The sequence below is a fragment of the Octodon degus genome, unplaced genomic scaffold (assembly GCF_000260255.1).
Source record: "Octodon degus isolate 3935 unplaced genomic scaffold, OctDeg1.0 scaffold00048, whole genome shotgun sequence".
Classification (NCBI taxonomy): Eukaryota; Metazoa; Chordata; class Mammalia; order Rodentia; family Octodontidae; genus Octodon; species Octodon degus.
This window is the reverse complement of record NW_004524624.1, coordinates 9705664-9717304: the sequence shown is the minus strand read 5'-3', so window position 1 is coordinate 9717304 and position 11641 is coordinate 9705664. Positions and strand designations below refer to the sequence as shown.

General features: G+C 46.1%; 1 non-coding gene across 1 annotated transcript; it reads left to right on the top strand.

The window, feature by feature from the left end:
- Positions 1-8066: 8066 nt before the first annotated feature.
- On the top strand, positions 8067-8139 carry Trnav-cac. The gene has a single exon. It is a non-coding gene; the product is annotated as a tRNA-Val (tRNA).
- Positions 8140-11641: the final 3502 nt, after the last annotated feature.

Here is an 11641-nt window from a genome sequence, read left to right as displayed (position 1 = left end):
AATTTATTCTTGACAGAGATTATAGAGACAGAAATTTCCAAAATGAAACAGGTAGACATACAGGCAAGCCAACCTACATGCCTTTCCAATCAGTGTAGAAAGGAAGAAGACCAGGTAGAACTAGTCAGGCGGGAGTATTTATTTCTCTCTTAGTTATGAGACAGCTCTGCTGATGAGGTCCAGAGCTGCTCCTCTTCCTCCTACCCAGGTCCTGACTGCGTCTTCCCTCCCCCTTCAGACAGTGGCCAGCGGATAAGCACTGCTCCAGCAGAGTAATATCATGATCACTTTCCAATTTAGGGGCCCGTGTTTCATGGCAGGATGGTTGGGCATCCTCGAGGTATTACAACTGATACTGCAGAAATACAAAGGGACACTAGGGATAGTTATGAACAACTGCACAACAGATAGCTGAGAAAACTACACCAGATGGATTCATTTCTGTACACAGATACCTACAAAACTGGCCACCAAAAAAAAAAAAAAAAAAAAAAAAAATCCTGAGCAGTTCCATAAGGAGCTACAGTTTTGAATCTGTATAGTCTTCCAACAAACAACAGCACAGGACAAGATAGCTTAACTACTGAATTTTACAAATCATTTCAGGCACAATAAAAACCAATTTTTTTTGTCTTGCTTTGGTTTTTTGAGACAGGTCTCACTTTGTAGCCCAGGCTGGCCTCAAACTACCAGTGATCTCCCGCCTTAGCCTCCCAAGGGATAGGATTACAGGCATGTACCACCACACCTGGCTCCAATTCTTTCTTTCGGTCTTTCTTTATTTCTTTCCTTCTTTTTTTTTTTTTTTTTTTTTTTTTTTGTATTTTGTGCAGGGTCTCACTATGCAGCTTGGACTAGTAGTGATCCTCCTGTTTTCAGCCTCCCCAGCACTGGGATTACAGGTGTGCACCTCTATACCCGGACTTGGTCGCCCACTCAACACACCCAGGGTTGGGGCTGGCACAGCATGTGATGCCAGGGATTGAACCCTGGCCCCTTCACTTGCCTAAGGCTCTTGGTCCTCTGAGCTATCTTGCCAGCCCTTCCAATTCTTTTTTTTTTTTCTTTAAACAATTTATTTAACTGAAATGGACTTACATTTGTTTCTGAGGTGACTTTTATTTTGATACAGCTTTTCCCCATGATGATTTATAAGATTTTCAAGCTAATATAGATATTTTATAAGTATTTGAATATTTGGGTATACACCTGCACAATACCTCAGCAATATCTTCAGCAAGAAAAACACTGAAGTGTAAAGACTAGACATAACTACTAGGTACAGTGAACAGTGAAAATCTGCTGCAAATATTTCTGAGGTAAGAAGCACCACATACCTGTTCAACTAAGAAAACCACCCTTACAACACAGGATGATTTTATTTTTACATAGGACCTAGAACACGTAAACTGCCAATTATTAAAAGTTCCAAAAATATTGAAATGTTGGGCACTCTACCAAACTCATCCTATAGGGCAAGCCTGACTGGTATAATCACAGACACACCACAAGCAGACACACAGAGACACAAATATGCACACATACAAAAAAATAAAAACCCACAAATCAGTATCTCAGATGAACATAGATATAAAAATTCTCAAGAAAATATTAGCAAGCTAAATCTAACAACACATCAAAAAGATTATACCTCATGATCAAGTGGCATTTATCCCAGGACAAATCAATAGAAAGCACATGACAAGACTGAAAGACAGTTATGGTTGATACATGGTGTCAACTTGAGAGGTTTAGGTTAACTATGAACCCCCTCACCTGAAGCAGTCCACCCACAAAATCACAGCCCACCTCTGTAGATTGCATTTTTTAAATAAAAGTCCTCCCCTGCCCAGGAACAACAGCCTCAGCTTCACGGGAAGCTGAAGGAACAGAAGTGGCAATGCCAGAGCCTGTCCCACCTCACAGTGCTGAGGAGCTGAGCTGAGCAGGAAGCCTGAACCTCCAGGAGCAGTAGTGACCATGTGGTCACGGTGAAACTCAGCTGAGACTCTCCTGCCAGGATAGGAAGGTGGGGCAGGGCAGGTGGCCACAGAGCCCCAACCCTGGAGCTCTGCCCCCTGTTGGTGGAGGTCTTGCAGGAGAGGCAATGATGGGGTGGAGGAGCTGGAACAACACAGCGGGCAGCTCTGTTGGGACACAGGCAGCACCGGTGAGCTGGGCCAGGGCCAGGTATCAGGGGCTGTGAGCTGGAGAATGATTGCAGGTCCAGCAAGGGTACATTTGTAGCCCCTGCACAGGGCCATGGTGAGGATCCCACTGCAGGGTCCGCAGACAACAAAGATGATGCAGCTGAGCAGTGCGGTGCATGGAGGCCTGGGAGAGGTGGCAGAGGCAGTGGGGCAGGTGGCTCAGCACTCAGTGCCTGCTGCTCTGGCTCCCAAGATCCCGCAGAGGGGAGCCCTGCCCACACTCCAGAGCCTCCAGGAGAGGAGGCTGGGCGGGTCTTCCCTGAACCTTGAGAGTGAGACTCCCAGCCTGGCCCAGGCTTGGGCCTTCACCACTGCATACAGTGGTTTCCCTTTGGGCTCTACACTGAGAGGGGGAATGTGTGCAAGCTAGTGTCATCTCAAGAATTTCTCCAGCAAAGCCTGAGGAAGTGAGGCCAAGGCTCTGTCCCCACTGTTCCCCCCTCAGTCTCTGCCTCCCTCCCTTCCTTCCTCCCTACCTCATTATTATCTCGAGAGGAGCAAGAAAAGTCCACAATGTATTTTTGGTGGAACCAGGGATTGAACTCAGGCCCTTGCGCTTGCCAGGGAAGCACTTATTCCACTGAGCCATCTCCCCAGCCCCTCACAATGCATTTTTGTATTAAAAAATACTTTAATCTCCCAAATTCTGAAACAACTCAAAATCAAAAGGAAAAATGTAAGAAATAGTTCCACAAAACATGAAAAAATGGAGAAATATTTAAATACAAAATGCTTTGCATTTTATATACTTGCTTATTGGGGGAAAGATAGAGGGAGGAGATGGGGACGGGGTCATGGCCCTGTGGATCCGGTTTATTAGATTCTGAATAAATGTACTGCATCAGGCTGCCTTGCCTCCTTCCTTTGTCTGGGGAGACAGAACCTGGGCAAGGAGCAGGGAGCGGTTTGACAGCAGAGGGCGCACCTCCACGGTGCAGAGTCCCAGGGTGGGAGATGGTCGGTCGGTCCATCAAGGCTGAGTGGCATCTTCCTGGCCTGTGTTCTGCGTGCTGCTAGGGCACAGCGTGGGGACTGCCGTGGGGGTTCCAAGGCATCCTGTCCTTGTAGGTCATGGACTTTCTTACCTCATGGACTGCAGTCTTCTCTGGCAATGGTGAGGGGGGGCTGGCAGGCAGGGCAAGCTTTCTTACCTCACAGTGCAGGATTTCCAGTTCACACCCCAATTCTGGTCTTGTACACACCTGGGGTCTGTCCCTCCGGTTTAGCGCTGCACATTGCTGGCATAGCCCCTATCAAGCGAAACTTATTTTGTGACCCTACTCCCCAGTGGTTAGAGTTGTTGGTGCATTTGTTTTTCTAAGAGCACTCTATGGGACTCTTCGGCCACCCTGGAACCCTTAAGACATTTGCGACTTGACTCTAAGCAATGGGCTCAATCCAGTTTGCAGATCATTTGGAATCTTGGGGACCAGGGCTGGGATGGTGCCCTTTAATCCAGAATGCCCCTCAAATCTCGAGTGTGTGTAGAAATTGATTGGCCATCAAGTGTCCTATGCTCAGCTGAGGATTCGCTCATTCATTGGTGAGCTCAGGGATCAGTGTGCTGTGCGGGTGTGAGGCCTGGGTGGAAGTGGGTCCCTGGCCACTCTGCGACGAGCACCTTTCCTTGGCCTGTCCCTCTGCATCCTGTTTCTACCTTGGAGCCAGGCAGCCACAGACTGGAACTGGGAGCCCAAATAAGCCCGTCCTCCCCTAAATTGTGGGTGTCAGATACTTTGAGAGATGAGAAAGTGAGCATGACAGGAGAGCTTCCAGACCCGAGCCAAAAGCAGCCAAGTTCTTTTTTCCAGAATGTGACATGCAGAGCCTTTAGCCCAATTCTCAGGAGTCCCCATCGAACATTCCTGAGCCTTGCCTTTCCTATCTGCATTTTGTCAGCATTCTGGTCTTCTGCGCTCCAATTACAAATGCGCATTCAACTCTGCTAATAGCATTCTAGGGCTTCTCTAAAGTACATCTCCTAATCCCCCAAATTGCTCCCTTAAAACTGTTCCAAATGCATTTAATCCACATGGTCAAATGTAGTCACACAAAGCACTCCAATTCCCTGGTACCGATTATTTGCTGCCTGGGTCCATTACTTGGCACCCACACCTTGAGGAGGAGGGTTTATTAGGCTCACGGTGTCAGGAGACTCAGACCATGGCTGGCTCTAAAGCAGAAGCCTCGTGGCAGAAAGGCAAAGCTACTTACTTCATGGTAGCTGGGAGCAGAGCAGATTAACTGGACCACGGAGGATGGGGCCAGGTGTTAGGTGCAGCATCCTTCACTTCAGAGCCAGAGGGAGACACGGGGACACTGCAGAGGCACCCCCAGACACACCCAGTAGGCTGCCTTGTTAAGCTACCTGTCATCTCTAAAGTCAGACAACTTACAATCCATCTTTAGGGCCACAGAAAAATAGCACTGGATGTCATTTCACTGCAAACAATGCAGCCTGTGACACAGAGGAGCAGCATCTTTATAGAAACAAGTGCAAACAGTCATCAACCTTCCACCAATATCAGCAAACAAAAAACATGTAACAGCAAAAGTTGTCCCTAGTAGAAGTGTTGACATGATTCCTGTATCCCTGAGGAAAAATGATTCCAAAATGGAAAAAGTGTTAGTGTTAGGGCCATGGCTAGGCTTAGTGTTTGTGTTAGGGTTAGGGTTAGGGTTAGAAAGGTGGTTAGGGTTATTAGAGTTAGGGTTCACCACAGGGCTAGAGTGAGGGTTAGGCTAGGTGTAGAGCTACAGTTAGAGTTAGTGTTAGGTGTCTAGTGAGGGGTAGGGGTAGGGGTAGGGGTAGGGGTAGGAGTGGGGTAGGGGTAGGTTAGTGAAAGATAGTGGCATGACTTTTCCAGCCTGTGATGTGGATAGTGTGGAAACATACAGCTCTGTCACCTAGTAGAGAAAGTCACTTCAGTAGTTGTTTCTAGAATTAATCCTAACAGGAACTCAAAGGATGTACAGACAGTGAAAGTGGAAACCCAAACAGACACTTTTCAGAGGGAAACAGAAGAGAAGGGGCCGTGATCCCAACATGGCCAGGTGTCAGAAAGACCAAGCAAATACTTCGGGCCCCTTTTACCTCAGCACTCAGCCCCAGCTCTTCCTGACTCCTGAGACCGCAGAGTCGCAGGCTGCACTGGGACCTGGAGGTGTGGAGCCATCCTACCGCCAAATTCAGAAGGCCACAAAACTTTGTAAGCTGCTGTCTGAATATTTCTGGTGGAGGCAAGCTCATTGCCCACGGCGCAAGGTCAATTTTGGAATTACCAACAATGAGGCTAAGGAGCCCTTCCAGCTGCACTGTGCACACCTCTGGAGCACTGTAACTGCCCCCAAGACCTTCCTGAAAACTTCCTCAGAATCATCATCTGCCTGCGCATTCTGTTCCTAGCACACCAACTCCACTTCCCTTCCCATAGAATTGTGCCAGAGAGCTGAAGACCTACAGTACGGAATAGGTCAGGACAGGAGAACAGGGCTTTGGTGCCTCTGGTCGCAAGACCTGGACAGAGGAAGCACATGCATCCAAGCAAGGCCACTACACCTGCCGTCAATGAGGTTGCAGTTCCACCTCATGTCGCTAGGTGGCACTAGCTTTGCATCTAGCAGATGTTATTTATGTAGGTGCTGAAAAAGAAGTCGCTTTTAACTGAGTACACTTTGAAAGACAAGTTTACTTTGGTTGGGGAGATAGTTCAGTGGAATAAGTGCTTGGCTGAAAAGTGCGAGGTCCTAAGTTCAATTCCTGGCACCACCAAAAAGAAAAAGAATAGATCAATGAATGGTAAATTCAGGAGCTGGGGAGATGGCTCAGTAGAGTAAGTGCTTGCCTGACAAGCACAAGGAACTGAGTTCAATTCCTGGTTCCACACAAAAAGTTTTCTTTACATTGTTTTACTCTTGCACTACTCAACAGTACGCATACATCAATGGTAATGTTAATACCTTATGACTATCAGAAGATAGTAAAATTTAAAGATAGAGAAATAAAAACTGAAAAATATAATTTACAAACTAACCAGTGAGTGAAGTTTCACTGCTGTTAAACTGGCAATTGGAGTTTAACAGGACTTACATGCAGTCACAATTCGGTTTGAGACGTAGGTTGATTTACTATACACAATAGGCCATTAGTTGATTCATATTTTTAAATTTATGTTTAACATTTTTTAACCATTCACCCACCCACATGGTGAATTATCTCTCATGCCCTTAATTGTGAAAATCCTGAAAGTCCTGGTTTATTGTAATGTGTATTGTCTTTAATGTATTTCCATAAAAGTGTTACATAGACATATCAACAATTACAAGAACTACTGTTTTCCTTGTGTTTCCAACCAGGGAAAGCCAGTGAGGCCCTGGGGAGGAGGACTGCAGGTGTGCTGTACCCTGCCCAGCAGGCCCCCAAGGCACCCTGAGCCTAGGTGTGCAGCCCTGTCCCAGAGGTCCTGGTCACCTGAGGCCTCACTACAGCCACTTTTGGTCTCTGTGTCAGCCATGACTCACCCCAAATCCATGAGCTTCTGGGGCTGGGGCTCATCTGCGAGGCCAAGTCTATCCAATGGGAAAACTCAGAATCTGCGCCAGGGCAGCACCCATCCCTTGCCTCTGACAGTTAAAAGTAGAAGGAGAGGGGTTCAGTCACCTCAGTCAGGCTGCCAGCTCTTCCCCATGAAGCTGCTTGACATGACAGGATATGTGAGCCTGGGAGAAAGCAGCTGCTGAAAAACATGTTTCTGCATAGTTTGTGTGTTTATTAGCAAACACACATAATGTTTTTGGGATGCATCTGTGTTTTGCCAGTTTCAATGTTCTGCTGTCAGCGATGCATGTGGTTTCAATGTGTGAGAGGCTGCTGATGGTGGAGAACTGGATGGAACCAGTAGCCACTCAGTATAAGAGGGTGCTGAGGAGCCTCCTATGGTCTTTTTGTGGCCTTCTGCATTCATTTTTTAAAAATTTCTGATCATAGACTTAGACACGGAATTAATGTGTCATGGAGCAGGTGTACTTCAAACTTCCCAGGAGGCTGCTGGACCATTTTCCAGAACAGATGTACTTCTTTGCTCTGCAAGCAGGAACAGGATGCACAGTTGTTCAAATTCATGCCAGTCAGAGGCTTTCCAGGGTCTCTTAAACATTCCCACATCTTGACAGATGTGCAATAGTTTATCACAGTATTTATGTAGTGTTTTTTGAGTCAGCAATGTTGTGGAGAGTCATTTGCTACCTTCAACCATGAAAATCTTCTTTGTTTAAAATCTTTGCCCTGGAGATATAGTTCAGTGGCATAAGTACCTGCCTGGCAAGCTCAAGGTCCAGAGTTTGAATCCTGGTACTTAAAGAAAAAAAGACTTTGTTCCTGTGTTTTGTCCACTCTCTATTTCGTGACAGTTTCCTTTAACCTTTTTACATAGCATACATTTACATTTATCACACAGCTCAGGAGGGAGCATGGAACACTTCCATATATTCCGAGCACACGTTCCTTCCACTTGGCAGTTTACTTTAGGATGGTGCATCCCTCCCAGCAGTACACACACACACACACACACACACACACACACACACACCATTACACAAAGTCTGTATTTATGCAGACCTCCTGGGTTTACCTAGTATTCTTATAGGACAGAATTGTAGATTCGGGGTGGTAAAGGACCACTGTCATCACTGTGTATGAGAGACCCCTATCCTCACCTGGGCTCGGCATCCATCATGCACATCGGTCCCAGTCATCGGCCCATGGAGCTTTCTGTGCTGGGAAACTGACAGTGGGAGGTTCACAAGTGAGATGTTCAATGATACCACCCACAGTTTTCAGGGAGCAGTGGTACATCTGTTTCTGTAGTGTAGTGGTTATCACATTCGCCTCACACGCGAAAGGTCCCCGGTTCGAAACCGGGCAGAAACACTGTGTTCATGCAGTCCTAGGGCTGAGATTTTGGAGTATCTACATTTTGAAGCACCATTTCCTAAACATTGTGGTGGGGTTTTTTACACCTGAAAACAGTCTGTTCTGTTGTGAGGATGGTTGTTTATCGAGGATGATTGTAAAATCCAGTTTGGGGGTGCAGAGGGATGTTGACAAGGGAAGTGCAACAGCAGGGGTAGCCACAGGTGCTAGCGGGGACCTGGTCAGTCAGCACAGCACACTGCTCTCTTTGAGATGCTGAGTTTCGTCTGATGGTTGACTGTTGAGGTACAGGTTGGCATGAGATGATGACAGGAAATTTGCTGCTGTGCTCCACGTCACCAAGCGGGACCCTCAGAGACATGAGGCATTGCCCTAGGAATTGGACATTGACCAGAGAAACGACTGTGTTGTGGCTTAGGAAGAGGTGCAAGAACAAATGCACGGCTTGTTGCTGTATGTACGTGGAATCTGAGGTCATGCTGGCCAAAGCTGGTGCATCTGGGGTCTCTGCACACACAGCCAAAGCTTGCCAGGTCAGTCAGTGTGCAGGCTGACGTGCTCGTGGAGTTCAGGGGTGCTTGTGACTCAGACCGTATTTCACTTCACTCCTTCGCAAGAAAACCAAATTTCCGTGGTATTACTCCTGTCCTTCAAACAGTTATAGTAAATCCTAAGCAAAGGAAGTAACCTCTGTGAGAAGAGCAAGATTATATGCCTTAGCGCCTCACTTTCAAAATAGCAAAATGACTCCCAGATGCAGCACCTTCCTCCGTGTTCCTGCTTCTTTTCAGCTTCATCTCTTCAGGCAAAAGTGAACAAAGAACCCTGTCCACTGGTTGAACTACAAGAAAAGTGCTTTAATGCTTCAATCATCAATATTTCTTGCAAATGTCCTACAACTTATACATCTAACATATCAAAGCTTAGTAAAGGAGGGAATCGGTTTCTCCCACACCATTAGATACTGATGCCAAGCATTACTTATCGTTTCAGTGACATAGCCCTGCGAACGTTTTCATGTGTGTGGAACAGCAGTTACATGCTACTGTTGCAACAGTTGCAAGGCTCCCTCATCTTTATTCTCTCCCACAAATAAAACAGACCAAAAAAAAAAAAAAAAAAAAACCAAAAAAAACAAAAAACAAAAAAACAAAAACAAAAAACGCAAAAGATTAATTCTTTGGACCAAAACATGTTTTGTTGTTGTTTATATTTTAGTCTGTTATTTCCCCTTCCATCTAGTTCTGGTTCTGGGTTTTTGTTTGTTTGTTTGGGTTTTTTGTTTGTTTGTTTTTTCTTTCGTTCTAGGATGAGAATTTCACTTACATACAAATCAGGTCATCTTCTCAGGACACCAATGCAATTGTTGGAAGGTTGACAGCTGACAATCTTTTTGGATCAGGAAGAAGGGCTTGGATGAATTTCTGGTGTTTTTTATAACGATTTGTTAAGTTACAAAAAGCATTTTCCTAAGTAAAATGTGTGGTCAAATTAGCTATTTTGATTTTTATAGTTTTGTCTTCTACACATTTCCTATAAACGCTTTAATTTAGGATTTGGGATGTGGTCAGCAGTAGAGCACCTGTCTTGCATGTGGCAGGCTCTGGATTCAGTCTTCAGAATCATAGAACAAAACTGTATAGGCAGCTAAGGTAGATAGCAATACATGGTCAGAGAAGGGTTGGCCCTCAAGGAGGACAGCACAAAAAACAAGGACATCAGAACTGTGGCTGGATGCAAATCTAAAGAGAATGAAGACTTGGGATGGAAAAGCAATAGCAAGGTCTGTGCCTCCCTAGATGGAAGCAGCAATTGGACAGTGTATTGTAATTAGCTCCACCGGGTCCAGTGGGCTCAGGCAGGCCTCAGGGCTGCCTCAGGCTGGGCGACCAGAACATCAGAACACACACTCCCTTCTCTTCCCCCAGATGCTTTTGTTTTTCCCCATGTACCTTTGCTTCATGACTCATTTCCCTTTCTGATCACTGTTAGCTAAGCAGCTTGACTCATCAGGCTAGGTTGATTGTAGTCTGACCCACGTCGTCGTACCCCTGCTGTGATTTTGCTGTATGAATTACCCCTGACAAGAGGCCACCCACTGGGGTCCTCTCATGGAAATCCTTCTTTCTCCTATTTCCAATAAAACTTCTAACTTCCACTTTTGGTTCTCAACTTCATCCCCCCATGGTGTGTGAGACCACAAACTCGGTGCACTTGGCATCCCATAGGCTAGAAGTTATATTTCTTCTATATCAAAAACAGTCTTTTACTTTGAATACCTTTGGTAGGAAAAGTGTCTTTGAGAAAAGTTATCTGTCTCTAAAAGAATGAAGATATAACTGGATGTGGTTAAATCTTGCACTTGGGAGGCTACACCTGCAATCCCAGCTTTTGGAAGGCTGAGGGAAGAGGATCACCCCAAGTTCAAGGCCAGCCTAGTGAGCTCCAGGTCAGTCTGAGCTGTAAAGGGAGACCCTTTCTCAACCCCTTTCCTAAAATGAAGATTTATGTCCTCCCACCAGGAAAAGAACCACAATCAGCTGTGATGCTTGAGGAGGGCAAAGGAAAGTGGAGTGAGAGGCTTGAGAAGGTAGTAGACAAGCAGCAGACGCAAGCATGAATCCAGTTGCAGAAATTAACGTGCAACAGTTAAGAGTATGTCTCCCTCATTGCACTGAATTACATTGCATTTCTGTTTAGTTTAGGTTGGTATCTACACACATACAGCCAAACAAAAGCAAAATATATAAAATCATAGTTTTCTTCTTTCTTATTCCTGTATTTACTTTTTAGCATTTATTTATAGCATCTGAGCAGGACTTAGCATCCTGTACCTACACACAGCTGTGTTCTCATGTAGGTAGGTCTCTTTGAGCTTAGGAGAGGTGTTGTCCAGAAAAACACAAGTGCACTTTGCACTTAAAAGTGACAAACTTAATTTAAGCCAAGGACTCCACTACCCTCAGCTTCTTCACTCACCCCAGGGTGGTCTCAAACCACCAACCTTATGGTTAACAGCTAAACGTGCTAACCAATCGTACCACAGAGACACAATAAGGAATCACCTTCCTTGTTCGGAGGGAGGCAAGTACTGCTGCAGCCTGTCCTGCTTTGTGCAAGACAGCTGTGCAAGCTCTGAGCCTCGGGGAGACCCCACGTTGTTCTCCTTGCTGTGGAAACCTGCATGCTGAGGGAGGAACTCAAAAGCTAGAAGGGCAGCAAAACGGCCTGCCCCCATTCAACTCCTGCCTTCGGCCAGCTTTGCCTCTCACTTGCCACGGAGCCCGAGTCCGGGAGATGCCCTGGTCCCGCTCTGCCTGCCCTGGCCCCACCGGAGCCTTGGAGCCGAACACAACCCGGTTCCTGAGATCTGAGCTTCTCCTTCCACACCCTAGACGCCTGTCTCAACTCATTTTTCTTCTTCTTCTTCTTCTTCTTCTTCTTCTTCTTCTTCTTCTTCTTCTTCTTCTTCTTCTTCTTCTTCTTCTTCTTCTTCTTC